The following is a 20,101-nucleotide window of genomic DNA, read 5'->3' on the forward strand; positions in this document are numbered from 1 at the left end:
ACCTACCTACCTGGGGAGTTCCTCTTTCAGTGTCTTATCTTTTTGCCTTTGCATACTGTTCATGGGGCTCTCAAAGCAAGAATACTGAAGTGGTTTTCCATTCCCTTGTCCAGCGGACCACATTCTGTCAGACCTCTCCACCATGACCCATCCGTCTTGGGTGGCCCCACATGGCATGGCTTAGTTTCATTGAGTTAGACACGACTGTGGTCCTGTGATCAGACTGGCTAGTGTTCTGGGATTATGGTTTTAGTGTGTCTGCCCTCTGATGCCCTCTCGCAACACCTACTGTCTTACTTGGATTTCTCTTACCTTGGACGTGGGGTTTCTCTTCAGGGCTGCTCCAACAAAGCGCAGCCACTGCTCCTTACCTTGGACGAGGGGCATCTCCTCACGGCCACCCCTCCTGACCTTGAATGTGGAGTAGTTCCTTTTGGCCCTCTTGCCCCTGTAGCTGCCACTCCTTGGATGTGGGGTAGCTCCTCTCAGCTGCCACCCCTGACCTCGGATGTGGGGCAGCACATCTAGGCCACCCCCTCGACCTCGGGATTGGGTAGCTCCTCTCTGCCACTGCCCCTGACCTCAGATAAGCGGTAGCTCCTCTCAATCTCTCCTGTGCCTGTCGCCGCCCCTGACCTTGGGCAACTGATAGGTCCTCTCCGTGGCCAGTTTGCACAGTTCCTTGCAGCCCCTGTGCTACTGGAATGCAAAAGTAGGAAGTCAAGAAACACCTGGAGTAACAAGCAAATTTGGCCTTGGAGTATGGAATGAAACAGGGCAAAGGCTAATAGAGTTTTGCCAAGAGCACACACTGGTCATAGCAAACACCCTCTTCCAACAACACAAGAGGAGACTTTACACATGGACATCACTAGATGGTCAACACTGAAATCAGATTGATTATATCTTTTGCAGCCAAAGATGGAGAAGCTCTATACAGTCAGAAAAAAACAAGACAAGGAGCTGACTATGGCTCAGATCATGAACTCCTTATTGCCAAATTCAGAATTAAATTGAAGAAAGTAGGGAAAACCACTAGACCATTCAGGTATGACCTAAATCAAATCCCTTATGATTATACAGTGAAAGTGAGAAATAGATTTAAGGGACTAGATCTGACAGACAGAGAGCCTGATGAACTATGGATGGAGGTGCGTGACATTGTACAGGAGACAGGGATCAAGACCATCCCCATGGAAAAGAAATGCAAAAAAACCAAAATGGCTGTCTGAGGTGGCCTTACAAATAGCTGTGAAAAGAAGAGAAGCGAGAAGCAAAGGAGAAAAGGAAAGATATTCCCATTTGAATGCAGAGTTCCAAAGAATAGCAAGGAGAGATAAGAAAGCCTTCCTCAGCAATCAATGCAAAGAAATAGAGGAAATGGGAAAGACTAGAGATCTCTTCAAGAAAATTAGAGATACCAAGGAAACATTTCATGCAATGATGGGATTGATAAAGGACAGAAATGGTATGAACCTAACAGAAACAGAAGATATTAAGAAGAGGTGACAAGAATACACAGAAGAACTGTACAAAAAAGACCTTCATGACCCGGATAATCACTATGGTGTGATCACTCACCTAGAGTCAGACATCCTGGAATGTGAAGTCAAATGGTCCTTAGGAAGCATCACTGCAAACAAAGCTAGTGGAGGTGATGGAATCCCAGTTAAGCTATTTCAAATCCTGAAAGGTGATGCTGTGAAAGTGCTGCACTCAATATGCCTCAATATGCCTACAAATTTGGAAAACTCAGCTGTGGCCACAGGACTGGAAAAGGTCAGTTTTTATTCCAATCCCAAAGAAAGACAGTGCCAAAGAATGCTCAAACTACCACACCATTGCACTCATCTCACACTCTAGTAAAGTAATGCTTAAAATTCTTCAAGCCAGGCTTCAGCAATACATCAACCATGAATTTCCAGATGTTCGAGCTGGATTTAGAAAAGGCAATGGAACCAGAGATCAAATTGCCAACATCCACTGAATCTCGAAAAAGCAAGAGAGTTCCAGAAAAACATCTATTTCTACTTTATTGACTATGCCAAAGCCTTGACTGTGTGGATCACATTAAGCTGTGGAAAATTCTGAAAGAGATGGGAATACCAGAACACCTGATCTGACTCTTGAGAAATCTATATGCAGGTCAGGAAGCAACAGTTAGAACTGGACATGGAACAACAGACTGGTTCCAAATAGGAAAAGGAGTATGTCAAGGCTGTATACTGTCACCCTGCTTATTTAACTTATATGTAGGGTACATCATGAGAAACGCTGGGCTGGAAGAAGCACAAGCTGGAATCAATATTGCCAGGAGAAACATCAATAACCTCAGATATGCAGATGACACCACCCTTATGGTACAAAGTGAAGAGGAACTAAAAAGCCTCTTGATTAAAGTGAATGAGGAGAGTAAAAAAGTTGGCTTAAAGCTCAACATTCAGAAAACTAAGATCATAGCATCTGGTCCCATCACTTCAAGGCAAATAGTTAGGAAAACAGTGGAAACAGTGGCAGATTTTACTTTCCTGGGCTCCAAAATCACTGCAGATGTGATTGCAGCCATGAAATTAAAAGATACTAACTTCTTGGAAGGAAAGTTATGACCAACCTAGATAGCATATTAAAAAACAGAGACATTACTTTGCCAACAAAGGTCTGTCTAGCCAAGGCTATAGTTTTTCCAGTGGCTATGACTGGATGTGAGAGTTGGACTGTGAAGAAAGCTGAGTGCCAAAGAATTGATGCTTTTGAACTGTGGTGTTGGAGAAGATTCTTTAGAGTCCCTTGGACTGTAAGGATATCCAACCAGTCCATCCTAAAGGAGATCAGTCCTGGGTGTTCATTGGAAGGACTGATGTTGAAGCTGAAACTCCAATACTTTGACCACTTCATGTGAAGAGTTGACTCATTGGAAAAGATCTTGATGCTGGGAGGGATTGGGGGCAGGTGGAGAAGGGGACGACAAAGGATGAGATGACTAGATGGCATCACTGACTTGATGGACATAAGTTTGAGTAAACTCTGGGAGTTGGTGATGGACAGGGAGGCCTGGCGTGCTGCAGTACATGGGGTCGCAAAGAGTCGGACACAACTGAGTGACTGAACTGAACTGAAGTAAGTGCATGAACCTAGAGCCTATTATACAGAGTGAGGTGATTCAGAAAGGGAAATTTTAAATATCACATGGCAATGCATATATGTGGAATCTAGAAAGTTGGTGCTGTGCTGTGCTTAGGCGCTCAGTCATGTCTCACTCTTTGTGACTTCCTGGACTGTAACCCACCAGGCTCCTCTCTCCATGGGGATTCTCCAGGCAAGAATACTTGCATGTGTAGCCATGCCCTCTTCCAGGGGATCTTCCCAATCCAGGGATCAAACCCAGGTCTCTTGCATTGCAGGTGGATTCTTTACGATGTGAACCACCATGGAAGCCCAGGAATACTGGAGTGGGCAGCCTATCTCTTCTTCAGGAGATCTTCATGACCCAGGAATTGGACTGAGGTCTCCTGCACTGAAGGTAGATTCTTTGCCAGCTGAGCTACCAGGAGAGCCCAGAAAATGGTACTGATGAATGTATTTGCAGGGCAGCAGTGGTGATGTAGACATAGAGAACAGACTTGTGGGCACCTGAGGAAAGGAGAAGGTGGAACAAATTGATAGAGTAGCATTGAAACATATACATTATCATATGTAAAATAGATAGCCAGTAAGAATTTGCTGTATGATGCAGGGAGCTCAAACCTGGTTCACTATGGCAACCTAGAGAGGTGGGATAGGGTGGGAGGTAGGAGGGAAGTTCAAAGGGGGAGACATATGTTTACCTATGGCTGATTCATGATGTATGGCAGAAACCAACACAATATTGCAAAGCAATTATCCTCCAATTAAAAATATATATATATTTTTAAAGGACGACTCTATCTGGCCCTTTGTCCCCCAAGCATCCCTACCAAACATCATAGGCTGAACTATATACAACTAAATGAAAGTATTATTTTCTTTAATTCTTTCTAATCACCAACATTAGTCAACTAATCCATAATGAGTAAAAGTCATGCTGAAGGCAACTCAAACATAACATATCAAAGCAAAAACATTCTGGCTTTCTTCAGGCAATTTATCTCTCAAAGGAGCTGCTTCGGGTGCTGACTAGCTCAGTGAGGTATGAAGCAGCCAGGAACCCATACCCCCAACCACTTATCATACCAATAAAGTTGAGTGAAATCTAAGTTGAAGGAATCCCATGAGAACATGAAGCCAGCAGGAGCTGGACCAGAACTGCAGGGGCTGCAGGACGCATAAGTGCAGGGCATGGGTGATCATTTTCCTGAGAATACAGTCTATAAACCTGTCAGTTCAGTTCAGTCACTCAGTCGTGTCCAACTCTTTGCGACCCCATGAGTTGCAGCACATCAAGCCTCCCTGTCTATCACCAACTCCCAGAGTTTACCCAAACTCATGTCCATTGAGTCAGTGATGCCATCCAGCCATCTCGTCCTCTGTCGTCCCCTTCTCCTCCTGCCCCCAATCCCTCCAAGCATCAGGGTCTTTTCCAATGAGTCAACTCTTCACAGGTGGTGGCCAAAGTATTGGAGTTTCAGCTTCAACATCAGTCCTCCCAGTGAACACCCAGGACTGATCTTCTTTAGGATGGACTGGTTGGATATCCTTACAACCCAAGGGACTCTCAAGAGTCTTCTCCAACACCACAGTTCAAAAGCATCAATTCTTTGGCATTCAGCTTTCTTCACAGTCCAACTCTCACATCCAGTCATAGCCACTGGAAAAACTATAGCCTTGGCTAGACAGACATTTGTTGGCAAAGTAATGTCTCTGTTTTTTAATATGCTATCTAGGTTGGTCATAACTTTCCTTCCAAGGAGTAAGCATCTTTTAATATCATGGCTGCAATCACCATCTGCAGTGATTTTGGAGCCCCCAAAAAATAAAGTCTGACACTGTTTCCACTCAAGATTCTCTAAAAAGACTATGACTTGAAAAGGATTAAATCATCATCCCATCGATCAAAGAGACATCTTCCCAGAGCATGTCATAAAGTAGCATTTTAATGATTTAAAGCAAGCCAATAGGAAGCCCATGCTGCAGTCCTTGGGGTTGCAAAGAGTCAGACACAATTATTGACTGAATAGCAACAAGACTGAGAAATATCAATAACCTCAGATATGCAGAAGACACCACCGTAATGGCAGAAAGTGAATAGGAATTAAAGAGTCTCTTAATGAAGGTGAAAGAGGAGAATAAAAAATTTGGCTTAAAACTCAACATTCAAAAAACTAAGCTCATGGCAACTGGTTCCATCACTTCATGCCAAACAGATGGGGAAAAAATGGAAACGGTGACAGACTTTATTATCATTATTATTATTATTATTATTATTGGTCTCCAAAATCACTGCAGATGGTGATTTCAGCCATGAAATTAAAAGACACATGCTCCTTGGAAGAAAAGTTATGACCAACCTAGACAACATATTAAAAAGCAGAGACATCACTTTGCTGCCAAAGTCTATATAGTCAAAACTGCAGTTTTTCCAGTAGTCATGTACAGATGTGAAAGTCAGACCATAAAGAAGGCAGGATGCTTTTGAACTGTGGTGCTGGAGAACAGTCTTAAGAGTCCCTTGGATTGCAAGGAGATCAATCCTAAAGGAAATCAACTCTGAATAGTCATATGAAGGACTGATGCTGAAGTTGAAGCTCCAATGCTTTGGCTACCTGATGCAAAGAGCTTACTTATTAGAAAAGACTTTGATGCTGGGACAGATTGAAAGTAAGAGGAAAAGTAGACAACAGAGGATGAGATAGTTGAATGGTGTCACTGATTCAATGGACATGAGTTTGCTCAAACTCCAGGGGATGGTGAAGGACAGGGAATCCTGACGTGGTGTAGTCCATGGGGCTGCAAAGAGTTGGACATGACTGAATGACTGAACACCACCACCAACAACAACATAAGAAGCTCCAGACTGAGTGACTGGTTTCCCTTGCAAGAGGTGGACACCACTGGACATGAGGGTATGAAGCCAGTAGGTGAGTCCAGAAGCTAAAGAGTGTGGAGTTAACACTGTAGAGGACAGTCCAGAAGATAAATTGACATTCTTGGTGGTGTGTAAGAACAGAGTGAGAACCTATAGAACTTTGCCAAAAAGGCCACACACATTCTACCCGAAGTGCCTTTACTGAATGATGGCTATTTGCCTAGTTGAATGACTTAGTTTGTAACATAGTGAAAACTACATTTTTAACCATGGAACAACAGCATCTCACCCAATAGTGAAGATTTAAAAAAGAAAAGAAAACCCTGGAGGCATCACAGTACAACACTGTAAAGTAGATGAAGACTTTAGTGCCCAAGATGACAGGCTCCAGTCCCATAAATATTAATATATGAAATCATTTTGAGGATAAACATGTAACTCTGAAATTAATTTCATAGCACTGATCATGGAACTCAATTTCATTTCTCTGGAAGAGATGGCTGCCAGGAATGGAGTCCCTGAAGCACTTCCCCTCTCAAATAGGTAATCCCAGACTGATGTTTTATGAATGGGAAGTTGATCTTGAAGGACACTTTCCGAGCAGTAGAAGAAATAGAACACTCCAGAAAGATTCTGAATCCAACTCCCACTCTGCAACTTATTTCTGTGGGCAGACATTGACATTCAGACTCGAAACTGAGAGTCAATTGGAAGGGAGAGACGTTATAGGAGTATGGGCAGAGCACAGAGTGAGTAAGACTCTACAGAAGCATCAAACTGTGTGCTAGTACAAACAGTGCCATTTCTGTAAATGAAAAAGAAATGACTAATCAGTTCCCTGTTCAGTTACTCCTGAACAAGGGGTTTGATAGAGCTGTCACATTTGACATTGGAAACTATGACTCTATGAACCACCACTAAACAAAGGCAGAAACTCCAAGCTTCAAATAACTATTACCTTGAACAGAGAAGCAGCTGTTGACTGGCTACATGATTAATCATGTGGATCTGTTTACAATTGATGCTCATTTTTTTCATCCTCAATGGAAAGTGCTAGTGTTTTAGATTCTTTGGATGACTGATTTTGGTTTACAAGGTTTTAGGGCAGCTCTTCTCAACCTAGTTTACTTTTTTAATTGATTAAAATAGTTGGATTCTTCTCAGAGGGCTATTGGAAATGAAAAATATTTACTGAATTCATTTTGGAACACTTTAGCAATAAGTAATGTACATGTCATGGATGAAACCATAATGCCGTAAATTTTATTTTAGATAATATTCATTAAAATATCATATCACAATAAAAACTGAATTGTCTTTAAAGGTACCCATATATATGGAGGCTTATACTCTTCTACTGTACTTTTTTTTTTTTTCTTTTGGTTGCACCACACAGAATGTAGGATCTTAGTCCCCCAACCAGGGATCGAATTCTCACCTCCTGGAAGCACAGAGTCTTAACCACTGGACCACTGGGGAAACCCCTGTACTTCTTTCTAAAGTTTGTTGTTGGAACAGAAAAAGTCAATGAAATATTGTTCAATTAAATCTCCATCTTTTAAGGATCCAAAATCCTTTAAAACTTAGAATAAAACAACAATAATAGACCTAAAGAAAGCAGAATACTTCAGTATACATTCATCATGTGCTGTCCTTGTGAGTGTGTGGAGTGTGCTGTCCACATCCAGGTATTTTGTAAGTAGTGTTAACGTTTATCCGTGTTCAGTAATCTTTGAGTCCTACAAGCATTATAATTCTTACATATTTTTAAATGCCTGACCAAATATCTGCAATCAAAGAATTTTCTTTTGTTGTTTCCTTACAGTGTGACTCAAGACAGTCTAACGCACGCACACAGGCAGGCTAAGGCGCTTCAGTCATGTCCAACTCTGTGCGACCCTATGGACAGCAGTCCCCCAGGCTACGCCGTCCACAGGATTCTCTAGGCAAGAATACTGGAGTGGGTTGCCAGCTCCTTCTCCACAGTGGTATATTAATAAGTAAAAGTAAAAAGTCGCTCAGTTGTGCCCGACTCTTTGCAATCCCATGGACTGTAGCCTACCAGGCTCCTCAGTCCGTGGAATTTTCCAGTCAAGAGCACTGGAGTGGATTGCCATTTCCTTCTCTGAGATGGTCTAAAGGATTTTTATAAGGCAAAACTACCTATGGAAGTAGTGCACACAGCAGTGTTAGCCAGTTCATGCATATGCATTGTGAACATGTACATATCCAGCCTTAGTGACATGCTTGTACTATTTGTAGGATACAATTTGCAATCCAGTTAAATGTCAGTTTGATAAAACGATATTTAGTTGACCAACAAGCACGGTAGGAGAAAGAGAAATAGAGGAAAGATAAAGGCTCTTTTTAAAAAATATTTTATTTATATTTATTTATTTTTGGCTGTGCTGGTCTTCATTCCTGCACAGGCTTTTCTCTAGTTGTGGAGACCAGGAGCTACTCTCTAGTTGTGGTGTGCAGGCTTCTTATTGTGGTGGTTTCTTTTGTTGCAGATCACAGCTCTAGGGTTTCAATAGTTGTGGCACATGGACTCAACAGTTGCAGCTCCCAGGCTTTAGATCAAATTCCCTGTTATATAATCATAAGCTTTTCCGTTACATTTTTACACGTGTTAGTTATTTTTTCTTTTGGTTGGTGAAGGTTAAGAAAGTTTCATTAGGTTAAAAAGATGTGCTCTAATATAGCTGCCTTGTCCAGCAACGGAAACAAAATAAAAAGCTAAAATAATTTTTTTTTAAAGCTGTTTCACATGATTAGAGAACAGACTTGTGGTTGTCAAGGGAAGAGGGCTGGAGGAGACATAGATTGGGAGTTTGAGATTATTAGATGCAAACTATTACGTACAGAATAAATAAACAACAAGATCTTCCTGTATAGTACAGGGAAGCACATCCAAGTTCAGTTCAGTAGCTCAGTCGTGTCCAACTCTTTGCGACCCTATGAACTACAGCCCTCCAGGCTTCCCTGTCCATCCCCAAACTCCCGAAGCATGCTCAAACTCATGTCCATCAAGTTAGTGATGCCATCCAACCATCTCATCCTCTGTCATCCCCTTCTCCTTCTGTCTTCAATCTTTCCCAGTATTAGGGTCTTTTCCAATGAGTCAGTTCTTTGCATCAGATGGCCAAAGAAATGGAGTTTCAGCTTCAGCATCAGTCCTTCCAATGAATATTCAGGACTGATTTCCTTTAGGATGGACTACCTGGGTCTCCAAGGGACTCTCAAGAGTCTTCTCCAATACCACAGTTCAAAAGCATCAATTCTTCAGTGCTCAGCTTTCTTTATAGTCCAACTCTCAAATCCATACATGACTACTGGGAAAACCATAGTTTTGACTAGACAGACATCTGTTGGCAAAGTAATGTCTCTGCTTTTTAAAGTGCTGTCTAGGTTGGCCATAGCTTTTCTTCCAAGGAGCAAGTGTCTTTAATTTCATGGCTGCAGTCACCATCTGCAGTGATTTTGGAGTCCCCCAAAATAAAATCTGTCACTGTTTCCACTGTTTCCCCATCTACTTGCCATGAAGTGATGGGACCAGATGCCATGATCTTAGTTTCTTGACTGTTGAGTTTTAAGCCAACTTTTTCACTCTTCTCTTTCACTTTCATCAAGAGGCTCTTTAGATCTTCTTCAATTTCTGCCATAAAGGTGGTGTCGTCTGCATATCTGAGGTTACTGATATTTCTCCTGGCAATCTTGATCCCAGCTTGTGTTTCATCCAGCCCGGTGTTTCTCATGATGTGCTCTGCATATCAGTTAAATAAGCAGGGTGACGATATACAACATACCACCTTGATGCCTTTCCTTTATAAAATTTCCTTTCTAAAACTGTTCTCTTTTCCCAATTTGGAACCGTCTGTTTTTCCATGTCCAGTTCTAACTGTTACTTCTTGACCTGCATACATATTTCTCAGGAGGCAGGTAAGGTTGGCCTGGTATTCCCATCTCTTGAAGAATTTTCCACATATCCAAACTCCTGTGATAAATCATAATGGAAAGGAATATGAGAAAAAAAAATATATATATATATATGTATGTGTAGATATGTATACATAATTGAATTTCTTTGCTGTATAATAGAATTTAACACAACTATAAATCAACTATACATCAATAAAGTGATTTTTTTATAAAAATTACTTGACCTACAGACCTCCCAGCTCCCAGCCCTGTCCTGTCCCCAGTACTTTCCTGTCCCTCTAACCTCTCTTTGTGTACCTTTAAACCCAGTTGCTAATCTCTTTCTTTCTCCCCCTCCATCTGTTTCTACAAGACGTGGGTTTCTTGCAAGCTATGATCCCACCTATTCATACAAAAGGGTATTACCAAATATATTTGTGCTTGAGGAGTACTAGAGTGATCCAATCTTCAGCACTAGAAGTCTGAGTGAGACAGGAAAATATGTTAAATAATGCTGAAGAATAGGGCTGAGCACTTTGAGAACTATCAAAGTAGCATGAGTCAAGAAATGGCCTGGCCCTCAATCTTGTTTGGGAGAGTGCTAAAGTACTTGACATAGTACTTTACTGTTAAATACATGATAATGTATTTAAAGGAAACATGTGTGTTCTGAACCATAAATGCTTCAATACTCAAAATAAAAGTGGTCTAGTGATGACTATAGTTATCAAGAAAGGTTGCCTAGAATGGGTATTACAAGGTTTCAAGACCAAGCAACTCTGTATCAGAGAGAATTCTGAATAGCAAATAGAAGAATTGAAGTATTTAAGCGTGGAAAATAAGAAACCACTCTGTGGATTTTTATTTTTTCATTATTTTTAGAGCTTTGTTATGATAAAATAAAATCAGTTATTTTATATTATTCTGAAACAATGTATGAGCCAATGGATGCAGTGTTATTTTCTCAGAGTGTAGGATCATATTATACCAGAGCTGAGGCAGACTCAAAGATAGCTTGTTTATTAATTGCAAACAAGTGGCCCATGAGCAGAATATAGCCCAAAGACTTTTGTGTGGACCAAATAGTGATTTACAAATTTGATCCAATATTTAAAAATTAAGTGACTTCATATGAAAATTTGAATTTGTAAATTCATCTAAAAATATATGAGGTAAAAACTACAGCAAACTAATGGATATAACAAAAAGAAACAGACTCACAGATATAGAGAACAAACTAGTGGTTACCAGTGGGGAGAAGGGAGAAAGGAAGGGCAAAAAGGGTAGGGAATTAATAGGTACAAAATACTATGTACAAAATAAGCTATTAATATAAGTATACATTGTGCAACAAGGGAGATCTAGCCAATATTTTATAACAACTACAAATGGAGTATAAGCTTTAAAAAATGTGAATCACTATATTGTGTACCTGTAACTTATACAACAGTGTTCATCAACTGTACTTCAATTTTCAATAAGAGCAAATTTAAAAATAGATGAGATGTATTACAATCACATCTTTGCATGTAAATAATGTGCTATGGCAAAGAGTCCCTGCTTTCTTTGGATAGTAAACAATTATTCCAGGTTCACACAGTGCCCAGCTAGGAAGTCTTATTAGTCTTTAAATCTTGGAAACAAGTAAATATGAAAATTTCAGTAAGTCTACAAAGGATTATTTCACATTCTGGTAGGTTCAAGTGTGGGGCAGATGCTCTCCATCTTCTTATAAGAGCTGCACCATAAGGAACATTTAGATTCTAAGGCACTATGGGGAAAAAAGAAAGAGACTGGTTCTAATTTGCCTGATTCAGAAAATACACCTACCTAACTTCTGCTCACTGCCCATTGATCAAACTAGTATGGTTCCAACATATCCACAAGGGGGACTGGGAAATGTAGGTGAAGAAAACAAACTATTAGAAGTAAGTAAGCCACAGACATAGAAGAATATTATGTTGAATAAAACAAATTTACTCAAAATGCAGAACTGGAATCGAAGGCAGGACAGTCACCTAAATTATCCATCCAGTAGTTGGAAATATGAAGCTGCCCCTGAGAAGTGAAACCAAAATAGAAAGATATATTTGAGAGTAATTATCAATAGTTTAAAAGGGATAAGTGAAGCATGTAAGTGAGTGGGAGATATAGACAGAATAAAGCCTTAGATAAAAGTTGAATTTGATAGCTGGAAGTATATTCTGACCACTGAGGTAACAAATTCATTGAACCCTTGTGTTTTGACTAAAATGCTGAACCTATCTCAATTTCACTAAGCAGGCTTTAGACATTCACAATTCATAATGTGTCAACATGGATAATAATAACTAGGGACAAAGTAGAGTGGAAATTTAGGGACTTGGGTGACAAAAGAACTGCAGAAGTAACCAAGGATACAATTGTTGAAATTAAAATGCCAATAGTTGATACACCTGTGTTATTCCACAAACAGTAATTCTAAAACTTACTGGAACCTTATTTTAAAATAAAAGTGTATAATAATGAAGTAGGCCAGTGGAAAAAGCCCATTACATTTAGCAGAGTGGTTTAATCACCTCTTCTTCAACTTATTGGTAAAGAATGGATTCTTGTCTTGAGATTATAGGATGGCCAAACACACAATAGCTGACACTGGACAGGTGAGAATGACAGCAAATTATTATCCACATATACTCATATCCTAGGAGAAGAGGACACTGTGCACCATGCAGGCCACAGAAGCCTACAATCAGCAACAGAGTGAACCACCAGAGAGGAACAGTGGGGTGACTCCTGGTTCCCACAGGAAGGTGTAATCATCTTATCTGAATAATGCCATGGGCTAGCTGAAACTAAGCTATGTCGTGTGGGGCCACCCAAGATGGATGGGTCATGGTGGAGAGGTCTGACAGAATGTGGTCCCCTGGACAAGGGAATGGAAAACACTTCAGTATTCTTGCCTTGAGAACCCCATGAACAGTATGAAAAGGCAAAAAGATAGGACACTGAAAGATGAAATCCCCAGGTCGGTAGGTGCCCAATATGCTACTGGAGATCAGTGGAGAAATAACTCCAGAAAGAATGAAGGGATGGAACCAAAGCAAAAAAAAAACAACCCAGTTGTGGATGTGACTGGTGACAGAAGCAAGGTCCAGTGCTGTAAAGAGCAATATTGCATAGGAACCTGGAATGTCCATGAATCAAGGCAAATTGGAAGTGGTCAAACAGGAGATGGCAAGAGTGAATGTTGACATTCTAGGAATCAGCAAACTAAAATGGACTGGAATGGGTAAATTTAACTCAGATGACCATTATGTCTACTACTGTGGGTAAGAATCCCTTAGAACGAATGGAGTAGCCATTATAGTCAACAAAAGAGTCTGAAATGCAGTACTTGGATGTAATCTCCAAAACGACAGAAAGATCTCTGTTCATTTGCAAGGCAAACCATTCAATATCATGGTAATCCAAGTCTATGCCCCAAACAGCAACACTGAAGAAGCTGAAGTTGAATGGTTCTATGAAGACCTACAAGACATTTTAGAACTAACAACCAAAAAAATATGTCCTTTTCATTATAGGGGACTGGAATGCAAAAGTAGGAAGTCAAGAAACACCTGGAGTAACAGGCAAATTTGGCCTTGGAATGCAGAATGAAACAGGGCAAAGGCTAATAGAGTTTTGCCAAGAGAATGCACTGGTCATAGCAAACACCCTCTTCCAACAACACAAGAGAAGACTCTACACATAGACATCACCAGATGGTCAACACCGAAATCAGGTTGATTATATTCTTTGCAGCTAAAGATGGAGAAGATCTATACAGTCAGCAAAAACAAGATGAGGAGCTGACTGTGGCTCAGATCATGAACTCCTTATTGCCAAATTCAGACTGAAATTGAAGAAAGTAGGGAAAACCACTAGACCATTCAGGTATGACCTAAATCAAATCCCTTATGGTTATACAGTGAAAGTGAGAAATAGATTTAAGGGACTAGATCTGACAGACAGAGTGCCTGATGAACTATGGACAGAGGATTGTGACATTGTACAAGAGACAAAGATCAAGACCATCCCCAAGAAAAAGAAATGCTCAAAAGCAAAATGGCTGTCTGAGTAGGCCTTAGAAATAGCTGTGAAAATAAGAGAAGCCAAAAGCAAAGAAGAAAAGGAAAGATATACCGATTTGAATCCAGAGTTTGAAAGAATAGCAGGAGAGATAAGAAAGCCTTCCTCAGCAATCAATAAAGTGAAATAGAGGGAAACAATAATGGGAAAGACTAGAGATCTATTCAAGATAATTAGATATACCAAGAGAACATTTCATGCAATGATGGGTACAATTAAGGACAGAAATGTTATGGACATAACGAAAGCAGAAGATATTAAGAAGAGGTGGCAAGAATACACAGAAGAACTGTACAAAAAAGATCTTCATGACCTAGATAATCACGATGGCGTGATCAGTCACCTAGAACCAGACATCCTGGAATGTGAAGTCAAGTGGGCCTTAGGAAGCATCAAAATGAACAAAGCCAGTGGAAGTGATGGAATTCCAGTTGAGCTATTTCAAATCCTGAAAGGTGATGCTGTGAAAGTGCTGCACTCCATATGCCAGCAAATTTGGAAAACTCAGCAGTGACCACAGGACTGGAAAAAGTCAGTTTTCATTCCAATTCCAAGGAAAGGCAATGCCAAAGAATGCTCAAACTACTGCACATTTGCACTCATCTCACACACTAGTAAAATAATACTCAACATTCTCCAAGCCAGGCTTCAGCAATACATGAACCGTGAACTTCCAGATGTTCAAGGTGGTTTTAGAAAAAGCAGAGGAACCATAGATCAAATTGCCAACATCTGTTGGATCCCAAAAAAAAGTAAGAAAATTCCAGAAAAACACCTACTTCTATTTTATTGACTATGGCAAAGCCTTTGACTGTGTGGATCACAATAAACTGTAGAAAGTTTTGAAAGTGATGGGAATACCAGACCACCTGACCTGCCTCTTGAGAAACCTGTATGCAGGTCACGAAGCAACAGTTAGAACTGGAAATGGAGTAACAGACTGGTTCCAAATAGGAAAAGGAGTACATCAAAGCTGTATATTGTCACTCTGCTTATTTAACTTATATGCAGAGTACATCATGAGAAATGTTGGGCTGGAAGAAGCACAAGCTGGAATCAATATTGCCAGAAGAAATATCAATAACTTCAGGTATGCAGATGACACCACCCTTATTGCAGAAAGCAAAGAGGAACTAAAGAGCCTCTTGATAAAAGTGAATGAAGAGAGTGAAAACCTTGGCTCAAAATTCAGCATTCCAAAAACCAAGATCATGACATCTGGCCCCATCACTTCATGGCAAATAGATGGGGAAACAAAGGAAACAGGGATAGACTTTATTTTCTTGGGCTCCAGAATCACTGCAGATGGTAACTGCAGCCATGATATTAAAAGACACTTGCTCCATGGAAGAAAAGCTATGACCAACCTAGACAGCATATTAAAAAGCAGAGATGTTACTTTGCCAACAAAGGTCCGTCTAGTCTAAACTATGTTTTTTCCAGTAGCATTGTATGGATGTGAGATTTGGACTATAAAGAAAGCTGAGCAGCCAAGAATTGATGTTTTTGAACTGTGGTGTTGGAGAAGACTCTTGAGAGTCTCTTGGATTGCAAGGAGATCCAACCAGTCCATCCTAAAGGAGATCAGTCCTGGGTGTTCATTGGAAGAACTGATGTTGAAACTGAAACTCCAGTACTTTGGCCACCTGATGTGAAGAGCTGACTCATTTGGAAAGACCCTGATGCTGGGAAAGGTTGAAGGCAGGAGGGGAAGGGGACGACAGAGGATGAGATGGTTGGATGGCATCACCAACTCAATGGACATGAATCTGCGTATACTCCAGGAGTTGGTGATGGACAGGGAGGCCTGACATGCTGCAGTTCATGGGGTCACAATAGAGTCAGACACAACTGAGCGATTGGACTGAACTGCACTATTGGGCTATCTTGCTTCTCAGAAATAAACAGGAACTATATTTGGTTCCCATGATAAGGAGGGTTGCCTGCCTAAGAAACCTCATTCCCAGGAGCAGAGTGGGAAGGTAACTTGTGACTAGACCAGCTGAGGTACAGCTACATCAATCCAGATGTCAAAAAACACATAATATTGGGACTTATGTTAAGTCTTATTCCACAGGAAGAAACCAGAGTACTAAAATGGAAATTCAAAATTAGGAAACAAAAAGTAGATGGCAATGAGTTAAGAACAGTATCTGGAAAGGAAATGGCTGTGGCAGACACAAAAGAGCTGTTTGAAAGCTTGGTGGTCATAAAGGTAGGAAAGAAAGGTGATGGTCGAAACAAAATCTGGGTAGGAATACTTTCTTTCAGTTTGTTACAGAGTTTGTTTCACTTACTCTGTCTCAGGAAGTTGTTGATATGATTTCTATGAATTATCATATTTAAATTACATTCATAACTGTGACATGGTCAATACTGTTAAAGGGAAATAAATGCTCAAAGAAGGGTTGCAAGTATAGGGAATATTTGAGACAAATATTTACATTCAGTAATTTCATTTCATAATGTGGACAAAAGAAGAAGCTGACCTATGATTCTCCTCAACCAGGCCTCAGATGATCCCATGAGAAGCTCTGGAACTGGGATAGTCCTTCAGATTTTCCCAGATCAAAGCCAGAGGAAAGACTTTGTACTTGTGCATCAAACAATCATTGCAGATAGGCTGCCCCAGAGAAGAAATGCAACCCTGGGTGAGGCAACCCCTTCAACTGATCTCCATTCTCAGAGACTCAAAACTACAGCCATCAATATTCTCATCTCCTTGGAGTATTAGTGCTGCTGTCCTGAGCAGACACTGCTCCACAGATGCTATTTGGAGAGATTAAACAATTTATCTGAAGTCAGTTATTACTTTCTGATGCCATATTCAAGTCCAGGTCTATCTGATTCCAGATCCATGTTCTTTACCTTAACATTCTGCAAATCACTTCACTGTGATATTGTGATTTATATTAAGAAAAACGTATTTAGCTTTCATCCACAGTTCCTGGCTCATAGCTTAAAAAACCCTTGGAATTTTCAGATTTAAAAGAGTAATGGAAGTATCCTTTATTCTAATGTTTGGTCTCTAGTCCTTAATTCTTGAGATTGTTTCAAAGCTACAAAAGTGAAATGGGTGTTGTCTTATTCATAATAAACCCCTTTCTGAAACAACTGTGTTTATGTTAATAAAGTGACTTTTGGAAAGCACCTAAAGGTGGGAACTGGTTGCCAACAGAACCAACCAACAGAGGGCTGCAAATTTCAAGGGAGGGGAGAAGGGCTAGAGGTTGAATCAATCACCAGTTGTGAATCAAGATGCCTATGGAACCCACTCCAGTATTCTTGCCTGGGAAATCCTAAGGACAGAGTAGCCTGGCAGGCTACAGTCCATGGAGTCATAAAGAGTCAGACACAATTTAGCAATTAAATAGTATGTAATGAAGCTTGAATGAAAGCCAAAGGAGAGGATGCAAAGAGTTTCCAGGTTGGTGAACCAGAAGGCTTACTGGTGCCCTCATGTTGGGTCCCAAACTCCATGATAACAGAAGTTCTTTTGTTCAGGACTTCACTCTATGTATCTCTTCATCTGGCTATTGATATGGATCCTTTAATATCCTTTGTAATAAACCAGTAACCTACTGAGTAAGCAATTTTCCTGAGTTCTGTGAACTGCTCTAAAAAATTAGTTGAACTTAAATGGGGCTTCTAGGAACCTGCAGTATGTAGCCAGTGTGTCAGAAGCTCAGGCAACAACCAAAGAAGCTTGTGAATGTTGTCTGGTGCATAGTCTAGTGGTACTAAGCCCTTAACCTATGAAATCTGATGTTATCTCCAAGTGAAAGTGAAAGTGTTAGTCACTCAGTTGTGTCTGACTCCTTGTGACCTCATGGACTCTAGCCCACCAGGCTCCTCTGTCCATTGGATTTTCCAGGCAAGAATATTTGAGTGGGTTGCCGTTTTCTTCTCCAGGGGATCTTCCTGACCTGGGACTGAGCCCTGGTCTCCCACCTTGCAGGCAGATTCTTTACTGTTTGAGCCACCAGGAAAGCCTAGTGTCAAACTGAGTTGAATTGTAGGATACCTGGCTCTTGTCCAAGAGTTGCTTGGTAGTGGGGAAACCCCTCATCTTCATACTAAAACTGGAGTCAGAATGCATGTTTATGATAATGCAGCAGTAGGACTAGAAAATTCTCCGGGAAATGCAATTGCTAAGTGAACCCGCATTGCAAGATCAAAGCACAGGCCCCTCGGAAATACATTCTGGGCAGCATACACTTGGAATCATATCATGTCTCTGGCTATTGTCTCATCTCATTTCTGTTTCTTTCGTCATTGGTCACGTCCTCTGATGAGATGCCTTCTATCCAAGTAACTGCCTTCAGTCTCAGTTTGCAGGTTGATTTTGACCATCTGTTTCCTAAAATAATTCTATGATTGTGCTCACTTTGCCTTGAATAGCTGTTATGTGTGTGTGTTTGTGTGTATACATAATATATGATATATATTTAGTTATGTATAACTAAATATCTTTATATAACTATTCTAATGTCATTGACCTAGCATTTTGCAAAGCTTCCAATGTGGCCACATGCATATGCTATGACTCAAAATCTTCACTAGAACACAAAATGATGACAGAAAAACAAGGCCACAAAAATAAACAAACACACAATACAGAAAATAGTGAATAACACTCCAAATGAAGAAAGAAAACTCAGTTTCTGTCTCAGAGATCTTTGGACAACACATGGAGCCAGCTGGCCATGAATGTGTGATTGTGTCCAGCTGATGGAGTGATGTTCAATTTACCATTCAAAGTGACAAGAAAAAGTATAATAGATACCCAGCATTCTAGTCAGTAATATGGATATGTAGACGTATATGTTTGTCTGAGATCAATAATTTTATAATTAGCCTCCTGTGTATCATATCTCAGTACCATAATATGCAAAAAAAAAAGAAAAAAAGAAAGAAAGAGAATCACTGCATTTGAATAATACACATATGTTTAGCCCGTGGAGTTGCCCAATCTGCTCTAAACAAGCAATTCAACCCTGCTTTTCCTTGTACTGACTTAGCATCAACCTAGGTGAGGCAGAAAGAAAATCCTATCTCACCCCTAGCCTTCCTCAGGTAAAAATGAGAAAGTTCTTTCTATCTCAGGAAGTCAAATGCCAGCGTGAAAAGGATAAGAACAATCTCACTAGCTAGAGTTCTGGGAAACTCAAACTTCTTTGAACAGAGCAATCTCTTGAGTCTAATTATTTTAGCACTTTGTAATCTCATAATGTCACCTTCGGTGTTTCACCCACTGTCCACTTTTGCAGATTATGTAACAAAGGGACAGAAAAGTTAGTTGGCTTTTCAAGATCAGGAAAACAGATCAAGGAGTTAGATTCACAATTTTCTCATTTCCAGGAATTGAGCTTCTACTGCTACGCTGGGTCTGTCCTGGATATTCTGCTTACAGTCCAAAGACTTCTGCAAAGCCTTCCCTGTATACAACGACTTTTATAGCACTGTTGCAATCATTTTTTGCTTATTGGGTTTCTCTGTAAATTTCAGTAAATTCAGTAGAAGCTGAATTTACATTAGTCCTTTGATTCTAGTTGTTGAGTTCATTTATCCATGGTGTTAAGGGTACTGATAAAAATCTATCTTCCAAAACCCCAGAACTGAAGCCAGACATTGATCTTTGGTGAATTGTCCAAGGCAAATGCTCCTTGGAAAGTCTTATCAGCTAACTACCTGACAGAGCACATGGACCTGTCCAAAGCCATGAGACACCAAGACATCAAATCACAAGACTTGGTTCAATGGGCTGAATGGTGATAATATGTTGGATGAGACTTCCTTAAACAAGTCTAGGAAGCAACCAAGTCCCAATAAAAGGCCAAATGTACAGATCTAATTCGTCTAAAACTATTAAATGGATTACCAGCTAACTCAGTTCAAATTAATTGAAATTATGATTTGCAATAATCAAATCCCTTATGATTATACAGTGGGAGTGACAAATAGATACAAGGGACTAGATTTGATAGAATGCCTGAAGAACTATGGACAGAGGTTTGTGACACTGTACAGGAGGCAGTGATCAAGACCATCCCCAAGAAAAGAAATGCA

The 20,101-nt window shown here is 40.3% G+C and overlaps 1 pseudogene; it reads left to right on the forward strand.

Moving 5' to 3' along the window:
* Positions 1 to 6,510: 6,510 nt before the first annotated feature.
* LOC136163984 (cytokine receptor-like factor 3 pseudogene) lies at positions 6,511 to 7,066 on the forward strand (annotated as a pseudogene).
* Positions 7,067 to 20,101: the final 13,035 nt, after the last annotated feature.

The sequence above is a fragment of the Muntiacus reevesi genome, chromosome 3, assembly GCF_963930625.1.
Source record: "Muntiacus reevesi chromosome 3, mMunRee1.1, whole genome shotgun sequence".
Classification (NCBI taxonomy): Eukaryota; Metazoa; Chordata; class Mammalia; order Artiodactyla; family Cervidae; genus Muntiacus; species Muntiacus reevesi.